Here is a 14931-nt window from a genome sequence, read left to right as displayed (position 1 = left end):
AAACCCATGTAGAATGTTGGATTGGAAAGATAATATTTGCATCAAGAAACTTATGGACTTATTTCTTTATCAAAGGCTTGATAATGGGGTTCCAAAGTCTTTATCTTTGACAAAAAGGCTTAGCCTCAAGTTTCAATGGGATATTATGAGTAATAGTGTCATGATTGTATATATTGAGTTCTACATAACTCCATGCAATGACATCTTTTTATTATGTAGCTAACTAAAGCATACTTTCTCATTTATAAGGATTACATGTCTTTCCAATCCTCACCAACTTAGGATCTTCTTACATTTCTAGATTGTATGAATCACATTCTTCAATCATTTTTTCTTCAATAGTTCTCTTACTATGTGTTGATTCATCTTAGTCCAAGATACACTCCAACTCTACCATTGCCTTAGGAATAGTATTAGTTTTAAATTTATAATCCCATCTTCATATTCTAGTTCATCATCCTTAGGTTTTTCATCAATAGTATCATCAATCTCTTGTCCTTTGAAAAAACCATTAAACATGATGAAATCAAGAATATGTTGATAATCTTGGAAGACCTAGAAGTTGGTAACATTATATAGAATAGATGGGGTAGCCAATAGTTCAACTAAAAACCTTTTGAGATTTATTATTTCAATGGGTTATAATGCACTTTCTGAAATTGCAAGGGCATCAGCTGTCATATTCATTCTTCTTGGGATGGATCTTTTGTTTAGGGCTTCAAAATCTTCAATAAAGTCCCAAACCCTTTTTTGATAAGCAAGTTGTCTCCTATTGTTACAAGGGTAGATTGATTTAACCTATATAATCATCAATTCAAAGTCTCCTTCAATTATGAGAGCTTTGATGTCATTCTCTAAAGTGAAAAGAAGTCCACAGATCAAGGCTTCATATTCTACAACATTGTTACTAAACCTACCTTTAGCATTAATTAAAAATGATATTTAGCATAAAAACACCTACCTTTGGGATTAATTAGTTGAATATCTACACCAAATCCTAATTTTCATTTAGAGCCTTCAAACCTAAGTGTCCATATTATTATTATTTTTGGCTTCCTTGATTTGTGTTTATTTGTTCAAATATTTTATTTCACTTGGACTTTGAGGGATAGTTTCTTCAAGATCCATTGCATTCTTTCACATGGTGGGCTCAGTAAGTTATTATTGTTTACCTTCAATATGAGGATTGTTCATTTGTTTTTTTCATCTTGAATTTCCCCAATCAAATATGTGATTTTATCAATTTTTGGTGTAGGCAAAACTACTACCGAAGGCCAACCTTGACCCTTTACAAAGCACCTTCTCCTTAGGAACTTAATCATCTCTGGTGGAGAGGAAAAAAAATATCCACCATCTAAAGAGCTGTCACTATATGACACATTTTGATCTTTTTTTTCCCCTTGATCATTATTCATGACTTTAGATATGCACATGGGACTCACATTTACTTTTGGTACCTCATTTGGAGCTTGACCATTTTCTTAAGTGCATTATCTGAGTTAATACTTCAGAAATCACTTGTTGACAATGCAATGACTCAAATTTTGAATGATTTACTTTGTGCAACCTACAAAATCCTAGAAGGAGAAAAATGTTTGGGTCCACTTCTTCTCCTAAGCATTGCAAATTTGTAACCATGCTCTTTATGAATTTCACTATCTCTTCTCTTGGGCTAAGGTTCAATGATTCTCTATTTGAATTGTCAATTTTATTAACTCAAGTTATTCCAAGATCCATCACCTTGTAAGAACCTAAATCTAGTTGAAGAAATGCTACTTCATTCAGTGCATTGTCTCTGGGATCATTATCTTCAATTTTGGCTCAGCATCCATCTTGATTGATTATTCAACCTTTCCAAGGTAACCATAGTTGAGTAAAATTATTTGAGAACCATCATCTTAGACACCATTTCCATTCTCTACATAGTAAAAAGAAATATTTTTCTAGAATTTCCACCACATGTATTTCTATGATAGCTTGGATTCAAGGTTATGTAGTTAACTATGTTTGAACATCATTTAATACACCAATAACCTTTAGTTCCATTTTATCAAGTTAAATCACTATTCAATTTTTTGGTTGAGAAGTGACTCCCAAACTTTGAGCTTTCAAAAGTGGCATGACATTGCAAAAAGCTCTTTAGTCTATGAGACAATTGTGAAGATTTCATCCAAAAATTTTGAGATAAAGCAAGGAAGGAAGTACTTCAACCTCATTCTTATACATAGTAAGCAAAGCCTTAGAAGTGTTATTCTATTGTGATACTATGTTGTATTGGCTTGTGGAAAGAATTTTCCTTGTATGACTAAGATTTGTAATGAGTGCTTTCCTTTGTTAAGGGAAATTTTGTATTATATCAAACAAGGATACATTGGCTTTTTTCCTTTTTAAATATTCCATTGCAATATATTTTACAGTTGATCAAGTGTGATTGCTCACCATTTTAGGTATATTTCCTTGGTTCTCATTGTTTTTTTAAACATAGGGTGCTTTGGTAGGTGTTGGATTGTTATTCACTCTTGGATCTAGAGGTGTTGGTTGCAATGTAGGAGGAATCCCCTCAGTCATAGGTTCCCTTATATTTCATAATTTGCAATTATTTTGATTGTCATTTTGAAAAGTGAACATATTTGTTAGTTCATGATCTGATTCTTGATTGAATGGAAAGATAAATTCTTTGTTGAATTGTTCTTCCATCTAGGATTCTATAGAGAATCATAAGATTCTAACAACATGGTATTGGACTACATAAGGGGCTCATTGTTAGTGCATTGTGAATTCTGGTTTACTTCTTCATTTTCATTAAAATATAATCCAACATCATTGGGTATGTTTTGAATAGTGTAAAGTTGATTGCTATCCACAAATTCAACATTATTATTATTTTCTGTGGTGATACTTCCATTATTTGGAAGGGTATTTCATTGCCAATTATGTCTTTGGAACCAATTATTGCAATTTGGAGGATTGAAATTATTCCCTGCATTGTTATTTCTACTAAAATTTTTGTTGTAATTTTGACGATAGTTCTTTTTGTAAGGGTCTACATTTTCTCTCTAAAAGTTTTTATTCTTCCCTTGTGACAATCTTAGACATGTTAGTTCATTGGTAATCTGAGACATGGTCTCGTTCATTTCACCCAACTTGGTTGTGACATTATTTTCTAGACTCAACGAATGGTGTTGCTTTTTTCTCAAAGAAAGGAGCTTTTGGTGGTTCATATCCTGGGTAGATAATGGTTAGATTTGGTACATATGGTACATGTTACAATGAAATTTGAGTCAATGGAGTGAGTTGACTAGGCATTACTTGCCCTCCAACAAGATATGTTGGTACTATTGTATTGGCATGAGTTGGAACCATCAACCAAATCCCATTAGGATTGGCCTATTTAGTAAAGGTAATTGCTTGTTTGAAGAATTTTTTCAATGTATCAATATGTATAGGAGTAAATCTTCATGGGAAGATAATAGTGAGGTGGTATATGTTATTAAGATAAATTTGTATTGTAGCTTCAATTGATATGGTGCCAGGTGTTTCCAACTTGCAGTATGTCATATGAAAGTAATCATTGAAATGTGAAATGGTCTCTATTGGATCCCTCTTGATTGATATGAGTTGATGGTGTGTCACAGTTAGGTTGATGAATGGTTTAAATTGATCTAAAAATAATTTTTCAAAGGCCACCTAATTTTAGATATATCCTAGTGAAAAATTCATGTACCAGTCAAAGTCAACCTCTCCCAATATGTATGGGAATAAATAGAGGACCACATTCTCTTGCTAAATGTATTTTTTATTACATATTTATTTTAAGACTTCGATATGATTCTTAGCTATCCATTCTTCTCCATAAATGAATCTTGGGAAAAAGTTTTGAGGGTTCTTGGGAAGGTCATTGAGTGTACCTTGCAAATTAATTGATGAATCTACTATGTTCTCAAATAAGGTTGTTGGTGGAGGATTAGATGGAATGATAGGTGGAGGTAAGTTTGGAGGTAGAACTGAAGATGATGAAATTTGGGATGGGAGTAGTAGAGTTCTTGGTATCCCCTTATCACTGCGAGGCTTCTAAAAATGACTAAGTTCTAGAAACTCATGTCCATTGGGTGATTTTAAATTTTTCTAAATTGGAGATGGTAGATTAGGATCTCCTAGTTTGTGTTAAATTTCAAAACTATACCTATGGAAAAGTACACCCTTAAAAAATCCACTTCTTCAAAACTAAACATGTACACCTTCTGATAGTGATAGACTTGCAATATTTCTAAATGTCCTAAAATTTTAGAATTTTTGAACAATGATGTGGGTTATTGGGTAGAATGGTTATATAGCCATCCTTCTAGCACTACTTTTATTGAGGTGTCATTTTGCATGATGTTGAATGACAGAGATCCTTTCAAATTCCTCTCTTGAAAAGTTGACCAATGACCACATCCAAGGTTCTAGGTGGGTTTTTCTCAACCTACTGGTTAACCCAATTGAAGATAAATGTTTATGTTCACGAGGATGTCTTTGTTATTTCCAACCAATCTACACAAGTTGTTGCTAAAATGTAACCACAAAGAGATATTTTTTTTTATTGTCTTCTTTATGATGAATGCAATTTATTAATGCAACTATATGAATTCCTATTTTAACCAAGTATTTGAAAAGAAAATACAAAGATAAAATAACAAGATATTTTAAGAAAATTGCTAAAAGAGAAATTAATAATGGACATAAGCCAAAGTAACAACATGTCTGGGAATTAAATTATCAAAAGGATTTTGGTAGGAAACCAATGAAATTAGGAGAAATTATTCCTTAAATATACTAATGAAATTATCCATCAAAACTGAAATAATAACTGAAAAATGTTTGATGCTTCATCAAATTGAGAGGCCACGAAAAGTGCACTCAGAGGAGACAAAACATTGTACAAGAAAAATGATGACCCTTTCTCCAATTTGTCATAACATAGGAGTTTATTAACACAAGGTAAACACTAGAACTAAGAGATCACATGATCATAGTACAATAAAATCATTGGCTTAATTATTATTCATGAACATGCATTCACAAAAATAGCACACTCCAACAAGATTTACAACACTCTAAATGAGAGCACCAATAACATATATTATTGCATCAAAATAATGGCCTAAAGTACATATTACATCCATTTATTTAAAAGAAATTTTCTCCTCCTTTTTTTAAGGAGTGAGATCTCTTTAAATGAAACCTTATGCTACAAAACTAATTAAAAAAATCTAATTATATACACATTTATTCTATAAATGGTGTTAAGTAGGTCTCCACCCTTGTTTATATCTATTAATAGGTGTATGAGTGATGCAAGGATATGTTAACCTTTCAAGAACCCTTAAATCACTCACGAGTTTCCATCATAAATATAATTTATTCAATATTATAGAGGCATAAATATATATTTCCCAATAAAACCATCCATCAAATCACCATTAATAAATAACAAATCAAGCTTGAAAACATAGACTTCAATTCTGCCATTCAATATAGGCTTTCATAAAAAGATTCATAACTTTTTAACCAAAAATTACTTCTTCAAACCAACTACCCAAATTTGGTGAAATTATTTGTTTAAAAATATATCCAAAAATTAGAAACATCCAACAATAGAATCAAAAGTTATGGTCTCTACATCGAGACCCATTTTCTATGACTCCATTTAAGATGGTTAAAAACCAATTTTCATAAAATGGTCAAAACCTATACAAAACGGAACAAAGACATACCAAATAAATTTCATTAGAAATGTGATTCATTTCTCTTTCCCTAAATATAAGTTTCATCCCTTGAAAAACAATTAAATATCCATACATGTTATTTCAAGATGACTATAATCTGAAAATCTGAAAAAACTAGAATGCTCATAACTTTCTCAAATCTACATGAAATAAACTCAAACCAAAAGAAATGTAAGGATTATTAATTTTAATAATCTACCATATGATTAATACATTATTTTCAAGTTGTACATGGTAGTACAAATCCTAGAAATAGAAAGAGAACTGAAAGTCAATCAAAATAACAAGTTAGAATCACTCTAAATTTTGCCTCAAATATTACAATTTCCTTCCATTATTCTTTGGTTCAACCTTATAGTTAATTTTATATTTTCTTGGTCATTTTAGACCTTAAATATACCACCCATGATCATTGGACTTCCCATGACAATTTTAATGCAATTTTAAATTGTTGCATTTCTTTTCAACTCTTCACCTTCTTGAAAGCTTTTGAGACTTTTGACAAATTGTAATGCCATGACTGTGCATAAACATTAAAGACATATTGAAATGATCATTTAATAAAATTTTACATGTTTATTATCCTTTCAAGGTTCATCTTATAACTTTTTACATATTAAACCAATGAGGACCTTAACTATGACAATGTGGACAACATTACACTTTTGTTACAACTTTTCTTTTCAATTGGATTATATTACATAGAATGACATTGCAAAATATATGAACAAAAATAAATAATTAAAGAATAAATTATAATATCATTTAATTAGATGATGGCTTGGTGCTCCTACACCATACTCTCAAGCTTGAAAAATTTCTACGTCCCATGGAAATGTGGTGGTGATAACTTGCAAATGAAACCTTGCCTCTTTACTTCCATCTAGATTTGATTCCTTTGCTATTATTTCTATCCAATAAATATGATTCTCATCAATGGAATTTAAGTGTCTACCTCTAAGGTTCTATAACTATCAAAAGTTCACTCCTCCATGTCATATCATACCCAAACAACTTGCCTCACCCAAGAGGAGTCATCTCTTGCCTCTCTCCCTACATCTTTTGGAAACACAATGGACCTTTGTCTAAGGCCCTTGGACCATCTCATATAGATCTCTTGGTATAAATCCATTTCCACCCATTTTCAATGAGTGAATATGCACCTACAACCACAAACTTCACTAACAAAAATCAAATAACTATTGCTCATCCCAGATCTTTTGCTAAGCTCTAATACCAATTTAATGCAAGGACATGTTAACACTTCAAGAAGCCTTAAATAACTTGTGAATTTCCATCATAAATAAATTTTTTTAAATATTAGAGAGGAATCAATACATATTTTGAAATACAATCATCCATCAAATCACCATTATCAAATAACAAATAAAACTTGAAAACATAGACTTCAATTTTGCCATTTGACATAGGCCTGCATACAAAGATTCATAACTTTTTAACCAAATATAATTTCTTCATTTAAACCATTGATATTAGGATTAATTAAAATTTTCAAAAATATATTCAAAAATTAGAAACATCCAATTGTATAAACCAAAGTTATGGTCTCTACACCGAGACCCATTTTCTATGACTTAGTTGAAGATGGTTCTAAACTAGTTTCCACTAAAATGGTCATAACTTATACAAAAAATAATAAAAATGTATGAAACTGATTTAATTATAAATTTTATTCAATCCTATTTCCAAAAATATAAGTTTCATCCCTTCAAATATCAATTAAATAACCATACACATTATTTCAATGTGACTATAACTTGAAAATCCAAAAAAGTTGTCATCCATAGAATGTTCATAACTTTCTCAAATCTGAATTAAATAAACTAAAAAAAAAGTAAATGGAAGGATTATTAATTTTACCACTCTACCATATAAATAATACATCATTTTTAGGCTGTACATGTCTATAAAAATCTCAAAAATAACAAGAACACTAAAAGCCAATTAAAATAACAAGTTAGAATCACTCTAAATTTTTCTTCAAATATTACTATTTCCTTCCATTATGATTTGGTTGGACCTTACAATTAATTTTATATTTTGTTAGCCATTTTAGACCTTACAAATACCACCCATGACATTTGAACTTCCTTTTACAACTTTAATGCAATTTTACATTGTTGTGTTTCTTTGCAACTCTTCACCTTCTTGAAAGCTTTTGAGACTTTTGACAAATTGTATTGACATGAATTTACATAAACATTAAAGAAATATTAAAATGACCATTTAATAACATTTTACATGGTTATTATCCTTTCAAGGGTCATTTAAAATTTGTTTACATAATAAACCAATTAGGACCTTAACTATGACAATGTGGACAACATTACATTTTTGTTACAATTTTTCTTTTCAATGGGATTCTATTACACAAAATGACATTGAAACATTTATGAATGAATATAAATAATTATATAATCATTTATGATTTCTTTTAATTATATGATGGATAGGTGCTCCTACATTAATGAGCCTTTACATTGACACAAAAGAATAAAAAAATGCATAGAGTAGCAGAAGGAAGCTGTGAGATGATGTAGTAGTCTCTAGAAGCTCTAAAAAAAGAAACTCAACCTTCTTTAGGTGTCTCTAGGAGATGAACTACAATCAAAATGAATTTCTAATGCATGTAATGCTCTAAAATAGCAACTATCAATTAACTATTGGCACACTTCTTCTTGCTCAAAACCATGGGCACACCTTTGTGAAAAGTGCACTTGTACACCTTGGTGATAGGATCTAAAAATCCATAAAATTTTCTATGTTAAAACTAAGTTTCTAGCATTTGGGTTTTCTTCCCCTTTATACCAAAATGATGTCTAGATGTTTGTTCTATGAACTTCTCTATTATCTCTTCTTCTTCACTCGATTCAAGTGAATATAATACATCGTAGTTTTTCTTTACTAGTTGATAATTACTTACATCTATCCTATTGTCCACAAAATCTTCAAGCTTGATGTTGAGTTCTAACGATGCTACTTAAGTTTTGAATAAAAGTGTCATACATCATCTTCTAATGAAGAATTTTCAAATGTATCCCTAAATTGTTGAACTATTAAATGCACTGGGGAAAGCTTGGTCTTTGACTCATCTTCAAAAATCTCAAGGCTACCAACATTATAGTACCTTTTTGCTTCCAAAAATTGCTCTTGAGCTTTATTAGTTATCTGTTAGATTCCCTCATGTAATCCCTCCCTTATTTTTTTCCACAAGGATATGTTCTCTATCCAATCATCTTTCTTATCTAGCTCTTCCAATGAGTATACTTCCATTAGCATCCGATGTCTTTGGGCTTTATTGATATCTGTGCTTATAGATTGTTAGCCCATCTATGCACTTCATCCATTAGCCCAAAATCTCAGTTTATAATGAAAAAAAAATTGTTAGAATTTGACTAGATGTTGTGCAATAGGTTCAAATTACCATGTATTATCTGCACCCCTCTTTCCTCAAAAATATCACACTATTTTTGACATGTTTCCAAAAATGAGTTCATATGTGTCCCTACCTTCTTCCTTCCAAGTGCATCACCAAGAGATATCTTAGAATTTTATAGGTCAATGAGTCCCACCACTTCATTTAGGTAGCCTCTTAGTAGATCATTCTTCTTTTGTAGTGTTATCAATTTTGACTCATCTAGATCCATGTGTTTGAACACCTCCTTGAGGTCTATCTTGATCAATACTTTAGTTCTGTCCACTTTGGGATTTCCCAATATTATCTCCTTCATTTTCTAATCCTAAGGAGTAATTTCTTTGATGTTAGAATGAGGAGGAGGAATGGAAATATGATCTAGAAGGTTTCAATCTTGATTCTTCATAATGAAGGCATGTGTTCTACCATCACCCTTAGGTGGCTCAAGCTTCTTTATTGCTTTAATCAATTCCTTCATTATTTCCTCATATGTTAGCTCCATTTGCTTCTTTTGTTAGAACATAACCTCCTTCTTCAAAAATGATGGTGTTGTCCCCATTGGTGAGATGTAAATAGCTAAAGAAGTTGGTTCCAAAAATGGCTCCTTTTTCTTATTACTCCTCTCCAGAGTCTTCTCATGTCAAGGGGGTTATATGGAGGGATTTTTTGTGTTTAGTTGGGATAAGGATATGGCTCTGTATCTAAGGGAACTTGTGGAGTTTCTTATGCTATTTTCCCTTGTTAAGATACTTCATTGACATGAAGCTATTGATATTCTCCTTCCTCCCTATCCTAACTTCCTAAATCTACTTTTCTTTCTAGAGGAAGTGGAGCTACTAACCATATATCTAATACTATGTCCACATTCTATGGTGGTGGTAGTGGAATTCCAAGAGGTCCCTACTGTAGAGGAGTCAATTGATTCCAATCCTCTCCTAATGGCTCATTTGTTGGGGTATTTCTTATCTTTTCATCCACCATCTTGGTGCCTAATGGCATGAAGTCAAAATCTAAGAGGTAAAAAACATCATCTCCGTCACTCCCTATCTCAACTATCCACTTCTGTTGTTCATCATCTAAAGTTTCTACTTGGATAGGCTCTCTTAGAGTAGAGGGATGTGTTTGAGAATAACTTATCCTTCTCTCTTTCTCTACTACCTTAGTCGAATGAGTTTTTTGAGTTAATGGGAAAAATTATATTTATTCCCCTTATTCCTCATCATTTTCTTCAAGAAAAGTATTTGGAACCTATGGAGAGGGAGTACTTTTCTTATTCAATCTCTTCCTTTAGACACCTAGACCATAGTTGTTTCTTTTCTAGCTCTCTTTGGTAATGAGGGGGAGGCCTCTTCCTCTAATGTTATTGGTGGTGGGACCCCTTTTTCTTCTAGCACTTCCACCTCTTGTTTATCTAGATAAGCTTACTCTAGGCTAGGCTAGTTAGCTAGCTCTAGCTCTTGTTGGGGTTGTCTTGTTTTGGCCTCAGCTCCTTGTTTCCTTGCCCTAGGAGCTGCCATTTTTCTCTTAACTTTTCCCTTTTCAGCCACAAAATAATCAACTTCCCACTCATGTTGATGCACCATTTATGACCTCACTTGTGATTTAGTAGGGTAGGTTGGTGTGGTGACCTTAGCACCTTTTTCTTTCTAAGGCCTGATAGTAGCTTGCAAAGGTATCACCTGGGGAACTAGATCCATCCTAAATGGCTTTTGGGTCCATTACCTGATCATCTCTACTACATGTCTTTCTCGATGATCTATGTCATTATTCTCCTTTCACCCTATCTCTAAATTCATAATGGGCCTATCATAGATTTTATCCCTATTATTCAAATGATCCATTACCTCTGGGACATTCTTTTCTATCACCTTTAGGAGAATTTTCATATTAAGTACATTTTCTGCCAGATGTAGACTCATCCTACAATAGTCCTTGGTGAGGATATCATAGTCATCTATCACATTCATCTAGTGATCTTTGAGGGCCTCTTCATGCACAAACTTCTCCCCCACTAGATGAGGAAGCATCCTAATATTGTCAAAATATGGGCAAGTTGCCTGATAGTCTTCCAAGGGATAGTGATTCCATTCTAAATCAAAGGTAGTAATATATTGGTTTTACTTTATTGAAAACAACCTAATGGTGATTAGTGAGATTTAGGTCTTCTTATGTTGTTTCTTCACTATAGAAGTGAGATGGTGGGCTATCTCCAAAAGTATCAATCAATCTGAAATTTACCTTGGGATCTTTTTAGGGCACAAAAGAGTACTTGTTACCCACAGATATGTGAATGTCTTAAATTGAATGTAGTAGGCTCCTACTTTAATTATTAGTGCTACTACCTCTATTGAAATTCATTTAGAATAATCTCTCTTAATAAACCTAATGATTGAAAAATAAATCCATCATTGACTACCCTATATTCCACACTTTGTAGTGGGAGCTTCTTCTTCACCAATTGTTGGTAAATTAGATAGGGACAAGCATTCACATCTTGCACGCTTCACTTCCTATATAGCTTTAGTTAGTCAGTGGTTCTAGCTGCTAGAATGTCCACCATGTATGATGTCATATAGACATGTGGACCTATCTTGACTAAGACTAATTGCTCATTGAAGTTCTCACTTAGGATGGTGGCCCAATGTATAGGAAACTTTGTAGTCCTAATGGTCTTGATGAAGTGAAGAATCCATATTTGTAAGTAACCCAATGTAGGGAGGCCCATTTCTTGCTGAGGAGAAAAATTGAGTATCTAATGTCATCATTCATATATCCTCAGGTCCTCTCCACCTTGCTTACTCTTTGGCCCAGAGGTATCTTATCAATCTAGAATGAGGTCTGCACAAATTCCTTGGCCTCTTTCTCAATTTTTCTATACCATATTTATACTCCATCATAAGATATTTGGAATTAACGGTCTTCTCTTGGAAGGTGGAACAATTTCTCTATGTTGCAAGATTGGTGGTCTATGACTATCTCTCCCATAATACTCTATACAACCTTCTGCTCTGTCATGTAGTGTTATGCTAGTGTCATGACCAATTAAGAAGATTGAACTAAAATAGGGTGACATGATGTAACATTAACTAACCCACTTCATATCAATGTGGATATCATTTGTGACCTCTCCTTTTCTTTGTTATAGAGTGTCAAAAGGGTGTTCTAGTTGATGTGACTATGTTCAGTATCCCAGATCTCTACGTGCCTATCTTAGAATCTAGATTTCTTGGGAGCTCCCTAATACTTGAATGATATGGGTTTTGTGGTAATTTTATTTACCATATAAGTTTAGGATGATGCTATTTTATCAACACACAAGATGAAAAAATTATTCTATGGGTGTTGGAGGAAAAAAATGAGACTCAACTAGGACTCAGACGAACGAAAAAATGAGAAAAAAATGAGCCAAATTAAAAATTTTATGGGTCCCCCAAAATTTTCTATTTTGTACACTAGAACACCTAAAAAACCTATGTAGGTTGGCTAGTGTTCTCTTTTTTTCCTTTGAAATGGAAAGGTGCATAGTTACACACTAGTGTACCTATGCACCTTGGCAACGTGTGCATGGTGCACATGTGCGAAACTTTGCACATATGCATCAACTTATTATTTTGAGGATAGTGGGAGTTAGTTATTTTTATGTTTTAGTGCACACTTAAACACCTCTTTGGAGGGTTCACATGTATATGTGCACATGTTCCCACCTCCAAGAGTTGTCTTTACTTTAGAGGTGTGTGGAGAGGGGATGTGGGAGACAAAACTGTGGAGCTTCAATAGGTGTGCAGGTGAAGTTGCATGGAGGAGGGAGAAAGGTGTGAGGAGGGATGGGGAGGTTAAGGTATATTTATACAACCCAATGCAACTATGCACCTCTAAGGGTGTACACTTTCAGAGGGTGTGCAACTCTTCAACTCCAAAGTGTTTGAAACTTCACCCCTCCAAGGGGTGTGAAATTGCACAACTGTGCTTCCCACTTGGAAATATATATCTTCCCCATTTCAAACTGAATTTTTTACTCTCTTATTCTTGTCCTATAGTGCTTGATTGAGGATTTTGATTTTGACCTAAGGGAGGTTCCTAAATGACTGAGGCTTCGGACTAGATGCCTCATTGAGAATTTTGAAGCTAGGGGTTCCCCATTTTGTGTCTCAAAGTGTGGCATGCATTGTGGGACCACAACAAAAAACAAAGAAGAGCAAGCGAGATATGTGTACAATCAGAGGGCGATCAAATTGTGAAACTACGAACATTGTGAAGAAGTCAAAGGAGTTAAGTTTTGATATTACATGTAAGAGAGAAGTTGTGAAGAACATATAGAAACCTGATGAAGTAATGAACATCTAAGTAAATATATATCAGATTGAAGATGAGACCAAAATTAAAGAGAGGAGATCCATAATCAGAAATTATAATACAGACTAAATGATCAAGTCTTGTGATAGTTATAATAGATTGAATTAGGTATAATCTCTTAACAACATGGTTTTGATATACCTTTTTTAAATATCTTAACCAAGTCCTTACTTTACTGTTAGTGTAAAATCCTCTCACAAGGTAAGACCTAATAGTCTTAAAAATCTCTAACAAGGTAGACCCCTCATAGGGTAAATCATTAGAAGTGATCCAAATTATAACCCTAAGAGGTTAACTTTATTATTGTAGTAGTGAAAATTTGTGGTTGTCATCCCCACCCCACTTTTACCTTAAACTTGGAGGGTTGTTGGGTAACCAAATCTTTTTGTTATGTGTTTATATTTCATGCATGTGATTGATAGTTAGATCCACCTATTATAACATTTGATTTTACAAGTTATGTTATGCATGAATTAGATATGAGATGGAACATATGATGAATAAAGTAAAGTTGTTTTAAGTGTTAAAAGTTTTTCAGATCTTGATTCATGACCCCCATTCTCAAAATCTTGTTTCCCAATTAAAACTTCCAACAATTAGTATGAGAGTAACTTGGTTCTCTTGAGAAATTCTAAATAGCTTGGGAGAAAATATCTTAGAGATGGAGGCTTACAATTTGGAAAAGGTTATTGAAAATTTGGTGATTGGCATCCAACTCATACTATAGCAACTTGAGGTAGCAAGACATGATCTAAGGAAATCATTGAAAAAGAGAAAGGATATAGCCATTCAACTAAATGACACAGATGTTGAAAATTGGCTATATTTAGTGATATAATTTTCATCATTAATGGCAATACATGATGTACATACTTGTGATGAACCTCAGAAATAAAGATACTTATCTTTTGATACTCAAAAAATTATCGAAGTATGCAATTGGTTGACAACAATACATTATTTTATATGTAAACTGTTTCTAACATCATATTATGAAAAGTGAAGTTAGATTGTGATAGTATACATGTTGATGATGATGTGTATAACCTTAGACATTAGTATGGACTATTGGCTCTTGATTTAACAGTGTTTGAACAACCAAGTATGCAAAGAAAGAATGTGTCTATGGGCAGCTATCTCCAATAATGGACACACTTCACCAAGAACCTGGGCCAACTATAAGGCTATACTCTTTCTACACTTCAGGCTTTGCAAAACCTAGGTAGGCGAATCTATAGATTCTTTATATGGTACTAGTTATCAAAGCATACACTGAATCTAATATAAAGAAAATAAAAACCCCTAAATCTTCTATGCTTAACCAAGAATCACAAGCATGGAATAGCTAAGAACATAACTCAAGAAACTAGCAAG

The sequence above is a fragment of the Cupressus sempervirens genome, chromosome 5 (genome assembly GCF_028749045.1).
Source record: "Cupressus sempervirens isolate cs-2001-9-10 chromosome 5, ASM2874904v1, whole genome shotgun sequence".
In the NCBI taxonomy this organism is placed as follows: Eukaryota; Viridiplantae; Streptophyta; class Pinopsida; order Cupressales; family Cupressaceae; genus Cupressus; species Cupressus sempervirens.
The sequence above is the reverse complement of the archived record's forward strand: the minus strand, read 5'-3'. Positions refer to the sequence as shown.